A 15,467-nucleotide genomic window follows, 5' to 3' on the forward strand; every position below is an offset into this window, starting at 1 on the left:
TAATATGAGAGCCGGGGCTAGACTACTGTAAAAGGGCATTTAGAGGCATTAGATTGTGTCATGGTGTGGTTAATGGTTGTTTGACAAAAAAGAGAAAACATTTCAAACATCCTATAAAAACAATGATTAAGAGGCCCAAATTATTTCTGTTTGATTTAAAAAGAAAAGAAAAATGTTTTATTCAACCATACAATGGCTAAGAAGCCCAAATTCTGTTTAGGATGAAGATTATATTAATGTTCCATATGGAATAGCAAAGATAACTGCTAAAGAACTGCTCAGTTGCAGCACCATTGTTTTTTTTTATGAATAAAAAAAAGAAAACATGTTAAATGTATATATCTGTCTTTTGTCATAAATCTTTTTGTTCTCACAAAAATATACCGTGAAAATATGTGATTAATCATGATTAATCCACAGAAACCTGTGATTAATCTGATTAAAAATTGTAATCATTTCACAGCCCTAATATTATTACAAAGAGTCTGTAACAATCTGTGGCAATTCCAATGGCATTAACAACCTTTTGATAAGAGATGCACACATTAATTAATTTAGTATATGATTTAATCTATAACATATACATTGATTCATTTAGTATATGATTTTATTGAAAGCAACTTGTTGCCTAGTTTTCCATCAGAATTTGTCCCATGAACTTGGTGTTGCTAGCACCCTGCTCTACCATTGTAGCTACTTCAAGAAAAGAAGTTTGTTTCCTGGGAACTAAACCCCACGTCTCTATGTTTTACGAACACTGCATTGAGCAAAAACACTGGAAATAGTGTTTTTCATAAACATTTTAAACATTAAATAAACAATAAACAATTTGTATTTGACGCAAAACTATCTGCAGATAATGACAGTTCTTTCTCACTGTGTGTTGTTCATATGTTCGTCCTCATAGTTCAATCTGATAAAGTAATAATACTCTTAGATATGCACATGTGATCAGAGCTAGTCACCTGTTGAGCCATATCAGACGGGGAGAGCTCTCTCTGGAGGACGACCTTCAGCCTGCCTCTGCTGGAAGTGTGTCTTGGGTTCTGTGTCAAATGAACAGAGGGCTTCATAGTAACTCACACAGGAACAGCAGAGATTGCACTGCTTCTTCTAACTGGGTTAACTTTTCAGATAACTAAGTGAGATGAATTCTACACCCCGTACCTCTGCTAAGAAGACTTAGTGTGTGTGCAACTTCCAATAACACAAATGTATTCCTCACATTCATACTTTATCTAAGTCAGATGAATTCTACACCCACTATGTCGTGGAACTCTGCTGAGATGACACTATCCAGTGTAATTATCCCCTAAAAAAACTTCCAAAATATTTGGCTGCTAAAACACTGTCTTTATTTTTTAGGAGGTAATATTCAACCCATTATTTTTCAACCTCACACATTTAGGCTGCAAATATCCAATATAGATGTCCATTGTCAGTGTGGCCAATGGATGTTCACGCTTTTTGCTCTTAATTAAGATGAGGGGTGCTGCATTCTACTTCTAAAAACTTCCCACAACACCACTGGGTATATGGAAACAATGTTACATTTTACACAGCAACAACATTCGGTCTCAAGAAGTGTCAAGATACAGTGCTATTCAAAAGCATTGAACTTGCCTGAAAGTCATCACCATTTTCTGGTTTACAATAGCTCCACACATTTTACCAATCAGTTATGCTCCAAAATATTTAAATAAAATGTTGCACACTTGAATAAAATGTCACAAAATATCATAGGCAAGTTTTCTTTCCCTTTATTCTGTAACAGCATAGATATTTCATCTCGCACTGTTCTCCCTCTTCTCCACTTAAGATTTTTTTATGAAATAGTCTATCAAATTTTTATTTATTCATTTTAATTTGAGCAAACAAATGACTTATTTTGCTTTTGGAAACAGGCCTATTTGACAAACTATTTCCTAGAACCCAGATCAGGGGGATGAGGTAACGTTAATGTCTTAAAGCAGCATTACTTAACAATTTTACCTTAAAATAACAGCTTCAAAATCATTTTGGTGATACACTAGCTTGTAATACCGAGAATGGCGCCTGTGCCACTGCCACTGCATGCCTGGTATTGCACTATATAACTTTGGGGTAGAGGACACGAGAACTACGTGATGCTTTATGGCACCACCTCACACACCAACAACTAGACCCTTCTGCTAGCTATAAGAGGAAGCTAACGCAGTATTCTCTGTATGGACATTATGGCAGAGGTGACGAAGAAACCCAGGAAGAAGTTGTCAGAGGAGAGGAAGAGAAAAAGAGAGAGTTTATCATAAACATCCCTGCCAATGTTAGTTATGAAAGAATGCGACATAAGCTGTAATCTTATTGGTGTCATCCCCTGCTCTGTTTTCAGTGCAAGCCTGAATCTCCTACCTGGAGTTGTTGGAGCCGGAGTTGTTGGAGAAAGAGTTGTTGGAGGAAGAGTTGTTGGAGAAAGAGTTGTTGGAGAAAGAGTTGTTGGAGGGACTTCTTCCGGACAAGAGGTAAGGGGGTTTTAAGATACTAAATCAAAGTCTGGTCTCAGAGGATTTAATGTACTATTGCCAGCATACCAGAACAGAAGAGCTTTACCTATACAATATACCAAACTGCAGAATCCAGGGTCAAGTAGTTTGTAAACGGTGTACCCTCCTTGACACGCTTTCACCTGGATGGATACATGTTTGTAATAGCAGCAGTTGTCACCCCAGCGCGCACACACCTCTCTGGTCACGATGCCATCTTCTGGGTGGGGGTGAGAACCGTTAAGCCAGATCGAAGTAAACGTGCCACACCCCTCCATGGGCACACAGCTGTCGGGCATCTGTCGGCTCACCCCCCGGCCCTCCACGTGTCGTTCAACACAGTGTACATGTCACAGGGGTCACTCTCGTCATTTAAGGTGGGTTGCAGGAAATGTAGAACTATTATGGGATTCAAAAGAAGCACACATACACACACACACACACACACACACACACACACACACACACACACACACACACACACTCACAAACAGTAATAGCCATCACTCCCAGTTTTTAATCACCTCCATTTTTCCTGCTCTAGGCCGGGCCAAGTCCATGCAGAGTCGCCTGTTATCTGGCTTGCATGTCTGAAAGGGTTACATCACTGAATATGCCCTATGATAACACTCCTCCAAACAGCTCATACATTCATGTACAATTGATGGTACATCATCAGAATTTAGGTAGTATATGCAAAATACTCAAACAAACTTACCCTTTAATTCCAGTGAAATGTACTAATTCAATTACATTACATTTCCCTGCATCCACAACACAACCCCAGATCACTGGAAATGATGTATGCTATTTGGCTGTTGGGGGAAATGTACACCCTATATGGTGTGCTTTGGGTTCCGAGGGAGAGAGATGTTCAACAGGAAGAGAACAGAGCAGAATCTTGTACACTGTATCAGGCAAAGAGGAACACCTATGGTAGCCAGATGGTAGACGTGTCTTCTCTAACCAACCTCTGTAATCATACACAAACACAGGCATTAGGCTAGTTTCTGTCCATGTAAGGCCTGTCCGGTGGCAAATACCATTGGGCCTCATTCTCAAACATTTTCTGAAGTTTCTTCTGAAATGTTTCTTACGGACTTCGGAAAACCAACGTAAGAAAAAGATCTTCACCTGATTCATGAACGCCTGAAAATTTGTTCTTACGCAGCCAAAGTGTCTTACTCAGCTGTGCTCCCTCGAATGAGGATTCTTAAATTGAAAGCGCGTTCTCGTACACCTGGATTTGCATACATACACGCCCCGCCAGCTCCTTATAAGGGCACGCAACTGCAGTGACGTGTGCAGTCGGAATCGACCAAATCCACGCGAAAGCAACTCGAAAGCGAGTCATGTCAAAGCGGAAAGCGGGCACCGGTCGAGTGAACGCAGATCTAACTTCACCGGTGCAGAGGTAGAGGCAGGGACGTGCACAGGAGGGGGCTAAGGTTGCTCGGGGCAACTGCCCGTTTGCCCTCCTCAACTGAAGTTGCCCCTCCGAAGGAAATATATATTTTCTTAAAATAGTATTACGGCTGCAGAACTTCATGTAGGCCTAGATAAAATAATTGCAAAATATGCGTCCAGGGGACGGGGGCGTGGCGGTGACAAAAATGAACGTGTTGCCCCTTTTTTCCAGGGCAGAGCAACTGCCCTTCAAAATTCCTGTGCACGTCCCTGGGTAGAGGTACTGTTGCAGGATGTAGATGTGTCCATTCTATTCCACTATGGCTATATCAACGCGATTGAGTTTAGTGCTTATTTATTTATTCACTTACATTTGCAGTGTTCGTGTAGTGCTTTTATTTATTTTAGGACATCACAATGACTCTTAGAAACATGACTATAAATGTGAAACGTAATTGTTAATGATACAAATATTCTCGTATGTATTATTATTATAATTATTTAAATCCGAGGATGTCTGTAGAGTACGCAATCACCAAGGATTTCTCACAAATTCAGCCTTTAACCCTTCTAACACGGAGCGGCCCGTGGGGCATCTTGTGGTTTTTTGAGGAATCGCATTTAAGAAAACTCTGGCCGATTTACGACTGCTATTTCGTGTTCTGAAATTCTTCTGAAGTTCAGAACAAATCCCAGATGAGAAAACTTTCATGAATGCCAAATTTGTTCCTAAAACACCGGAAGTGGAGTTCAGAAGAAATTCCTTCTTAAATTCTTCTTAACTGCGTTCGAGAATGGGGCCCATTGTTCTTGTGGGCTGTGAGTTGATTTTGTCCTATTCAAATCAGGTACAACAAAAATAAATGACTTCTCGCTTGTAGCCTAAACTATTCACATTTACTAAAATGTGCAATGCAACAAGCAGAAAAGCCGCAGAAAAGCCACAGAAAATATAAACATGTCAAACTTCAATCCACATAACCTAGACAGTCATTCTTAGAAATTATTAAGGTCATGAAGTTGAAAAAGTTCTTACCCAGCAAACAAGCCTTTACCTTCACTCAGAAATGACAGAACTTCCCTCTTTGTGTCTTTTCAGATAGAGCAGTCTATAGAACAGGTCCATAGACACACCCAACAGAAGGGATGTTTGGTGATGTCCTCCCTCCACCTTCCCCCAAGATCTGGGTGTGCAACTCCCAATCTAAGATGTCTGCACTGATTCCCAGTCTAGTTCAGAGGAGACGCTTGTCTTCTGCGCCTGTCCTTCACACTGTGTGTTTTAGTTTACTTAGTTGAATTGAATTGAATTAGTTGATAACAGACAACCATATCAAAATACTTTCTCTAACCTGGCTAAAACCAGACAAAAACCTAGCCTTAAAGGAGTCTACCCCTCCAAGCCATGTTGACTGCCCTGCAGTACAGGACGTGAAGGTGGAGTAGCAACAATTCTCCATGCTAACTTAGATATTTCCCCAAGAGCTGCATTTAAATTTCAAATCATTTCAAGTTCTCGTGCTTGATCTTACCCAAACTGGAAAACCACCCATTAGTCATTCTTGTGACACTATACAGACCACATGGCCCCTACACTGAATTCAGAGTTCTCTGACTTCCTACCCAACTTGGTTATCAACTCTGATACAATCCTCGTAGTGGGAGATTTTAATATCCACAATGGAAATAGCCTTAAAATCGCATTCCAATAGCTAATAGACTCTATTGGGGTTCCTTATCGCAGTTGACTGCGATATAACAGAATGGTACATGACGTCTGTCATGGGCCCAAATCGAAGCATTTATCCATTCACGCCTGAAAGGCTGCAATTCTTCCGCGCTCTCTCCTGAGCCCGCCCCCTCAGGAGCCTATAAATTCAGCAGCGCGACACGAACATATCCTCTTTGAAAACTTCGCATGACGAAGTACCCAGCTCCGAGTACATCCTCTACGCCAGGGGTCTTCAACCTTTTTCAGCCCAAGGACCCCTTGGCTGAGAGAGACACTGAGCAGGGACCTCCACCCCCGCCGCCCCAAATTTGGGGCTGATATTCATATAATTTATTTGGAACTAAGTGTCAGTTACACACAAACACTCCCCTACACATTTTTGAACAGAATTACAAATCATCTGTGACACACAACTCGTTTCAATTTATTCTGTTTATTATTGACATTTTTTCTCCCTTACAGTTAGCCATCACTCTGTATTCAATTAGGTAGGGACAAATAAATGAGTAGCTTGAGAAGCTTAAGTATGGATGAAATATCTCATACCTAGTGAGAGATCTGACGTTTGAGAATTCATCATTCATGTCTTTGGCAACAACATTCTCCCTATAAAGCATGCAGTGCGTCATGCATGGCTCTTGCACCGTCTGCACATCGCGACACATTTTGGCCAGGGTATATCATGTTCACGGCAAAAATTGTCGATCACTTTGAAAATCTCTGAACTTTTTTTACCTCCAGGCAGCTGCTTACAGAATATAAATTCCTCCTTTATCTCATTTTGGTCGACAAATCACAAACAAGCTAAAAGCTGAGCGTCGTTTGACACATCGGTGGATTCGTCTAATTGTAGTGCAAAATAATCTGCCTTCGGGAGTTTTGCGACTAGTGCCCTCACATCAGCTGCCAATTCATCAATAGGGCGGGCATTGGGATGCTTTTCAGTTTACGTACTCATCCTTCCCAAACATTGTTTTGCACATATCACTAGCTGTTGGCAATATTAAACGAGGAGCTGCAGGCGACGTGGGCGACCCCCTACTCTGGCCGTGCCCCAGTGCCGGGGTTCGCCCCGTACATGCACCTCGACAGGGCTAGTGAGAGTGGCTACCTCTCCTTCCCTCCGGTCGAGGATGCAGTGGCGGGCTACCTCTCGCCCACCTCCACCACGATGCGCCTCGGCCAGAAGCCCCTCCTGCCCACGCGAGTGGCCAGGCGCCAGGCGGCTCTGGCCGAGAAGGCCTACTTGGCTGCAGGGCAGGCTGCCTGCACCACAAACACGGCGGTGCTACTCCAACGTTACCAGGCGAAGCTCCTGACTGAGCTGGCCTCGTCGTTGGGGGAGGATCACCCGTCGGTGGTGGAGCTCCGTCGGGCGACGGACCTCTCCCTCCGGCTCACCAGGTGCACTTCCCAGGCCCTGGGGAGGGTGATGGGTTCAGCGGTGGCTACCCAGAGGTCCCTGTGGCTGTCGTTGGCAAAGATAACGGACAGGGAAAAAGCACCGCTCCTCTACGCCCCGGTCAGCTTCAAGGGCATCTTCGGTGAGGCAGTCGACATCATGGCTGCCAAATTCGAAGAGCAAGGAGGTATTCCAAGCCTGGATGCCTCGCTCTAGCGGATCGGGCGAGCAGTCCTCATCAGGACACACTACGCCCACCCAGGGCCAGAAGAGAAGCGGGTTCCGCTCGCCAGCCCCTCCGGCAAAGATGCCCACCAGCAGCAGCAGCCAGCTGCGCGCCCGGCCCAGGGCGCAGCCCAAGCCCCACGGCAGCATGCCGCTCGCCGCAGGAAGGGCAAGGGCAAGCCTCCAGCCACCTGATGGTGACAGTTGCCCGACGACCACACAGAGCGGAGTGGGGGAGCCCACACCGCCTCCACAGAAATCCGCCCGTTGCTCACATGCAAAAATCATGTCTAGCACGGTAAGCAGGTTCTCACAAGCCCCACACTCATATGTCCCAACACCTGCCCCAGTTGGCGCAGTGCCCCGACATGCTTGTGCGACTCCCCCCGCGATGCACACAGTGCACTCGCACCCCTCATTTTTTTGCAAAACCATGAGGGGGCAACCCCAGATCTCGTCCCACTCCCTAGGCGGAGCGGGCGCAGATCTAGGCTTAGACTCATTGACCATGAGCGGGTTAGTTCCCGACCAATTCAACTCAAAGCCCAGCCTGGCAGGCTGCGTTGCGAGTTGGCGCGCATGCGCAGTGTCACCATGGGTGCTGAGAACGCTCACAAAGGGGTACGTGCTGCAATTCGCCCGTCCCCCTCTGCCATTCGGCGGAGTGATCCAATCAGTGGTGCAGCAGGGGCAGTCTCACTTCCTATGGGAAGAGATAGTCTCCCTGCTCCGAAAAGAAGCAATAAGTATAGTGCCTCCCGAGGAGGCAGCTTCAGGCTTCTACAGCCGTTACTTCCTGGTCCCCAAAAAGGACGGGAATTATCGGCCAATATTAGATCTACGTGTGTTGAACAAAGCACTCATGCCGCTAAAGTTCAGAATGCTGACCCCACGCCGGCTAGTGCAGTTCATAAGACCAAACGATTGGTTTATCACGATAGACTTAAAAGACGCATATTTTAACGTTCCGATCCACCACAGACATCGAAGATTTCTGAGGTTTGCGTTCGGAGGAATATCGCACCAATTCAACGCATCCCTGTTCGGCCTAGCTTTGGCACAGAGGGTTTTCACAAAGTGTGTAGAAGCAGCCATCGCCCCATTAAGACTATGCTGTCTGCGCTTATTCAATTATTTGGACGATTGGTTAATAGCTGCTCATTCAAGAGCTGCAGTGGTGCAAGATGGCCATCTAGTGGCACACCTGCATCGGCTGGGCTTTGTAATAAACAAGGAAAAAAGCGTTCTGTGCCCAAGCCAGACTACGCATTTCCTAGGCATGGTTCTAGACTCCACCTCCATGGAGGTCAGGCTGTCTCGAGACCGAATAAATGCCATCAAATATGTGTGCGCCAGTTCAGACTAGGACAGTCAGTCTCGTCGCTGTGCTGCCAACGCCTGTTGGGAATGATGGCATCGGCCGCGATGGCTCTCCCGCTGGGGATGTTGCGTATGCGGCCGTTCCAAATGTGATACCTGTCTTTGAGGCTCAACGCAGTCAAAGACAAATACCGCAGAATAACGGTGTCCTCCAGATGCAGGAGAGCCCTGGCAATCTGGAGAGCCCCCTGGTTCCTCGCGGCGTCAGGCACTATGGGCATAGTGACGCGCCGCGTAGTAGTAACCACAGACGCCTCCACCAAGGGGTGGGGAGCGGTCTGCGAGGGGAGAGGCATGAACGGTCTCTGGTCTGCGACAGAGGCCGCGTCTCATATAAATGTGTTAGAACTGCGGACAGTAGTCCTGGCTCTACTACACTTTCTGCCCAGACTGAGTGGTCAGCATGTGTTAGTGAGGACTTCGGCATTGGCGTATATAAACCGTCAAGGCGTGCGCTCTCCGTCACTGCACCATTGGGCGAACCGCCTGCTCCTGTGGGCAGCGGTTCACGTCCGTTCCCTCAGGGCAGTTCATATTCCAGGACACCTCAACTACGGGGCGGACCTGTTGTCGAGGGGCGACCCTCAAGCAGCAGATTGGTGTCTACACTAGGGCTGTCAACGAATATTCCAAATTCGAATATATATTCGAATAGTTGTTAAAAACAGAATTTCGAATGTGAAAATTAATATTCGAATGTAAAAAAAAAAAAAAAAAAAAACACACAGCAGCGGCAGCAACTTTGCGGTCAGGGACAGGTCACAGGAGTCGCACTGTCTGGCACAGCCTCACTGCTGACAGTTGACTTGCCAGATGCAGAAAGTGCAGAACCCAGCTTGAACGCAGCAGAGAAAGTGATTGTAACCCCCAAAAATCTGAAGAGTGATGTCTGGAAATATTTCGGATTTTGGTCAGTTGATGGTAAACTTGTTGAGCCTACAGCTAAAGTAGTGTGTAAGCTATGTAAGCTAGAGTTAGCTTACCATTCAACAACTAGCAACTTGAGGCTAACTCTAGCTTACACACTACTTTAGCTGTAGGCTCAACAAGTTTACCATCTACTGACCAAAATCCGAAATATTTCCAGACATCACTCTTGAGACAGCAAGATGATAACTATATTCTGTGTTGTTTGACGTTGGATAATGACAGCTCTTAATTATGAAAAGTTGACTACTAGGATGGCTGTATTAATGCCAGTGGGCTAGCCTAATGTTGGTAGTGAAATACTGCGGTCGGTATGCGCATCGATGTGTTTTGTGATACATTGGCCTGTGTGATGGGAGTATGAGGCTGTGAGCGAACTATAGTTTGTAACATAACCAAGTCACGCATGGAGCAGGGTTCCAGATGCTTTGCCTTGCGCATTGTCATATCTATAACTAGCCTACTGGTACGTAAAAAAGGAGAGCCCACCCGCGAAAATCATGTGTGCGCTAACAATTGTCTGGCGCCAGGTCTGGGTATGAGGCATGTTGTTCCGGGGATATACTATTTAGTTAGATGGTCCGCGAGTTTTTTTTTTATTGGCTAAGTGGTCCTTGGTCTGAAAAAGTTTGAGAAACACTGGTATAACAGCACCTAACATGACCAAATGCGTGTAGGTAATATGTTGTTAAATATGTTTAAACTTAAATAAATAACCTATACAAGTAGTTATGTCTCGTATTAATTTGTCCTGTTATTGACGTGCCTAATGCGCAAACAGATATTCGAATATGTTCGAATATATGTGTTTTTTTAAATGGAATATTCGAACGTCATTTTTGAGCAATTTTGACAGCCCTAGTCTACACCCTCAGGTGATAGAGCAGATCTGGCTGCGTTTTTTCAGGGCGCAGGTGGACCTGTTTGCGAACAGGCAGAACACCTGCTGCCCGCTCTGGTTCTCGCTAGGGGGCGACAACCCCCCACTCGGCATAGATGCGCTGGGCCACCAGTGGCCGGACCTACGTCTATATGCCTTTCCCCCGATTCCGCTCCTCCAGCAGGTGCTGAGCAGAGTAGCGGACGAGGGCAGAGAATTGCTGTTGATAGCCCCCCACTGGCCCAACCAGCCGTGGGCAGCGGATCTAATCAATATGCCTCTACGGAGAGACCTCCTAACGCAGGCGCACATGACAGTGTGGCACCCCCATCCGGAGCTGTGGCGTCTCAGGGCCTGGCACCTGAAAGGTGCAGGCTCCTAGCATCAGGCTTATCGGACGCGGTGGTGGCCACGATACAGAGTGCCCGAGCGGTGTCGACACGGGCTCTGTATACGCTAAAGTGGCGCAGTTTCGAACGGTGGTACGCTGCGCGTCAGCATGACCCCATTAACTGCGCGCTGGGCGTCATACTAGAATTCCTACAGCAGTTGTTTGATGAGGGGAAGGCGGCTTCCACTCTCAAAGTGTACCTGGCAGCCATTTCAGCCTGCCATGCAGGCATTAATGGCAGTTCCCCTGGCAGTCACCCGCTAGCGTCACGCTTTATGGCGGGGGTGAGACGGCTCAGGGTGCCGGAGAGACACCTCATACCCTCTTGGGATCTGCTGGTTGTGTTACGCGCTCTCACAGGGCCTCCATTTGAGCCCCTGGAGACGGTGGACATAAAGTTTGTCTCTTTAAAGACCGCGCTGCTACTGGCGTTAACGTCAGCAAAGCGCGTTGGTGACATGCAAGCCCTGTCCGTCAGCCCATCGTGCATTCAGTTCTCGATCGCTGGTGACAGAGTGGTTATGCGACCTAATGCTGCTTACACACCTAAAGTGGTGGCAACCCCATTCCGCAATCAGGTGATTGATTTTGCAGTTTTCTCGCCTCCTCCTTTTGCGTCAGCAGAGGAGGAATGTTTGAATAAGCTCTGTCTAGTACGCGCTCTCCGCTGTTATGTAGAGCGCACTGGGGCTTTCAGACAATCAGATCAGCTATTTGTGTGCTTTGGTGCACGTGCAAAAGGCAGACCTCTATCAAAACCGAGCCTCTCCCGTTGGATAGTAGAGGCTATCGTGTTGTCTTATAAGAGTTTGTCTTTAGATCCCCGGAAAAGCTGCATGCGCACTCTACACGGGGGGTCTCTTCTTCCTGGGCCTTACTGAAGGGGGTCTCAGTGGAAGATATTTGCAAAGCTGCAAGCTGGAGTTCTCGCCACACTTTCATTAGATTCTATATGTTAGATGTGGCTGAGCGGATTTCTCCTCCCAAACCTATTTCTCTTCTTCTGTCATTATTGTCTCCCACTCCGCTTCACACTCCTTTCTCAACCCCTTCTTTTCCCCTCCTCTCCTCTCTTTTTTGGTAAGCTGGAAGAACAGTGTCCACAGAAACGTCCATAGAAACACAAACAGAAACACAATTGCGGGTCTCGGAGAACTTGAAGTTAAAAAAATGTGTATTTAGAAAGCAAGGATATCCTGACATTCCAATCAATACAGTGGCACATAAAAAGAGCTTTACATATTTAGTATTGAGTTCAGTTTGTTGTCTAACACATAGCTATGACAATATAGTACTTTTTTATATTTCTAGCAAACTAAGTTAATTTCCTCAGTAATAAGTAGGACCCCACACCAGATGTTATTTATATAGCACTACTACTGCACAAATGCAGAAAGTATGTCATCTGAACAAGCTGGTGTGTGCCCTTATAGGAGGGGTTTGTGGATAGCACAAACATTTCATATAATGCATTCCAACATTGATTTGTACAGTTTCTGACGCTAGCAGTACATGTCTTTGTCTTCAAGTTTGGACCAATGTTTTTCATCATTTATATCCATCACAGACATCAAAATGGAGAAAACCACCAATATACAGTGGATAAGGTTATTGATGTCTCTTTTCTGTTATCTTCATTTGCACATTTGTCATTGAGATAATCCAAAAGTAACGGAAAGTAATCAAGTTACATTACTTTAATATTGTGATACTTGGATTAGGTTACTGAATACATTTTTAAAGTAATCCTCCCAACCCTGAATATATGGACAAAATAAATTGGTCAATGTGTCAATACTGTTGATGGTGTTTACAATGCATGTCTTAGTTACGCCACTGAAACTACTGAAACTGCTGATGTTTTAAGCATTTGTTGTAGATTTGTCACTTGTGAAGTGTTACAAGATCTTGCTCTCTCTTTCTCTCTCTCGCTCTGTCTCTCTTTATCTTTCTCTCCCTCTCTCTCTGTCTCTCTTTCTAACTCTCTATTTGTCTCTTTCTATTTCCCCTTTCTCTCTGCTATGTAAATCACCCAACCGAACCCCATACCTTGGCTCACAATTCGCTTCAACTTGAAGACAAAGGATGCTTGCCTCATTTTTCACCTTGTGCTTCTTTTCAGGTAAGTTGTGACTATTACCATCATCTCATTTCTTTGTATTGAAAAAAAATAGATCCCTTTTGGTGTCCTTATTTCAATTAACTTATGTAAGTAATACATACTGTTCTGTAATTCTCATGTAACTATATAATATAATTCTATTAATTATAATATATCATACATACAACATACTTGTGATTAATTAAGCAGTAGTCCATGAGAGGCAGTGGTATGTTGAAAATGTACCATAGCTACAACCATTTGTGTGTTTGTAAAGCAGGGCGCCTGTCTCTTGTCTTGAATATACTATTGCCTTCATAATATGTTTAGCTATGGAGAATAACATGTAACAATAACAACAAAAAATCTGACTGAAGATGGTTCAAATGTACTCAATTTGCAACTCTGAGTCATACATCCGACAGAACTGAGAGATAGATGTGTGTCTTGGACATCTTAATTTTTTTTACTTTGTCTTATCAAATTGAATTGAATACTGAATTTACAGTTGAGAGACTGAACCATATTTGTGACAGAAAGAATATTGGTGTGGCTTTGCTTTTTCCCATCTTTATCAAGGCTGGCTCTTTGTGAGGTTCCCTGAAGACGTGTTTCTTCAACTAAGAGCACAACTTCTTCTAAACGCTAACTTCTTGATTTACTTTCAAAAGGCTTTGAATAACAGAAAGGAAATGATGGAGCTACATAAAGACATATGAATAGTTATTTCACAGTTTGTCTCTCATTGACTACTGACTATCATGAATTATTTCAACGCTTACATGAAAACTGTTTTGCATCCAGACAGCTCTGCCAGATACCCATGCCACCTTTCACCAAGTTTGAATATGTTTGGATCGGTAAATGCTTGTCTATCCTGATTATACCATTTTTGTTTATTGTTGTACTATTTCTCTTCAGCATTTCAAATGGTGGCATGTTTCAACATTGAGTCTACTTCTTGGAGACACATCACCCAACCAGCCGAGGGCTTTGGCTACAGAGTGATCCAGGATAGTGCATCACGGTACGAATGAAAGGAATACCCAGAAGATGCTCATACAGCATAATCAATGACGTCGCTAACATTATTTATACGCTCTATAATACTTCCATTTTATCCTCCTCTATAAGCTGCCAGCATAATCAATGACGTTGCTAACATCATATATATACGATCTATAATACTCCCTCTTTATCCTTCTCTATAGTCTGCTGGTAAGCGCCCCTCTTGAGCAGTATAGTGTGGATAGGAGAGGACAGGTTTATCAATGCCAGGTCTCATCCAGCTCCTGTTCACCGCTACCTATAGACGGTATGAGATATATGCTCATATACATGTGTATGTATCAAATGATCTCAGACACTATATAGGATGTATACTGAAGAATTTAATGAAATTAAATATACTGAACACAAAAAGTATTGAAAATAGACCTTAATTGTTTTTCTCAGCTCATCTAATGAATGATATCACTTCCTTATTTTCTACAGAATTTTCCAAAATTCATTATATATTCAATAAAATATAATTAGTTAGCTTTACCAAAATGTAGCTAAGCCTAGAGTTTCTCACGTCATAGATTTGTGCAAGTTCCCTTTGATTGCTTTGCTCTATAGCCTTGTTGCTTATACACCTTGTATGAACCTTGTGTGTGATCTGCAACAGTTCCCTCATATGGAGTGAATATGTCCCTTGGCCTGTCGATGAGCAAGACTGAGACGTCCCCAAAGACAGTGGTAGGTCACCCCCTCCCCTCCCATCCCCTCTCTCTGTCAGTCTTTCTTCTTGCCAACACTCTTTCTCTCCTGTGCTAAGCTTTCTTTTTTCTTACTCTTTCTTACTTTTGTTGTCCGTTAGGTTTGTGGTCCGACTATCCCTAAAGAGTGTGACAGCATCAATCTCTATGCCGGGATGTGTTTCAGCATTAGTTCCAGCGGTCCATTGCAACAAGATGGACCGCTGCCATCTTCTCTTGAAGGTAAGACTACACAAACAATTCTCCTTCATACAAAATGCTAATATCAGGACAGAAGTATCATAGCTCTTCCAAAATGTCTGCTCCCTTCTCTTCTCTCTACACAAAACTTCTTCTTCTACAGTTCAACATTTTTCACACAGGTCCAGGTCCTTCTTATTTGATCATATTTAGTTTGTAACATAATTTAGCACACTTAGATCAGTTTAATTGCATTGATATGTTCAGTTTACTATGACCAGACCTATTAGGAAACTTAAATTGAAGTAAAGAAATGTTTAAATGACCTACAGAAATGTTTGAAAGGGTTACAGTGAAAGTATGAATTAATTTGAACATTAGTAGCTGACTCAACAAAAACATAACTCTGAATAAAATATGTAAAATGGCAGTACTCTAAAGACACACAAAGCATAATGCATAAAGTGCCAAATTAAATGTTCCCTCTTCAGAGTGCCTAAAGCCTACAGATATTGCCTTCTTACTGGATGGATCTGGAAGTGTGGAATCTTACCAGTTCA

General features: G+C 44.0%; 1 long non-coding RNA gene across 1 annotated transcript; it reads left to right on the forward strand.

Moving 5' to 3' along the window:
• The first annotated feature begins 14,200 nt into the window (after window positions 1-14,200).
• On the forward strand, window positions 14,201-14,874 carry LOC122132858. The gene is made up of 3 exons (XR_006152360.1): window positions 14,201-14,282; window positions 14,637-14,707; window positions 14,829-14,874. It is a non-coding gene; the product is annotated as an uncharacterized LOC122132858 (long non-coding RNA).
• Window positions 14,875-15,467: the final 593 nt, after the last annotated feature.

The sequence above is a fragment of the Clupea harengus genome, chromosome 1 (assembly GCF_900700415.2).
Source record: "Clupea harengus chromosome 1, Ch_v2.0.2, whole genome shotgun sequence".
Lineage (NCBI taxonomy): Eukaryota > Metazoa > Chordata > Actinopteri > Clupeiformes > Clupeidae > Clupea > Clupea harengus.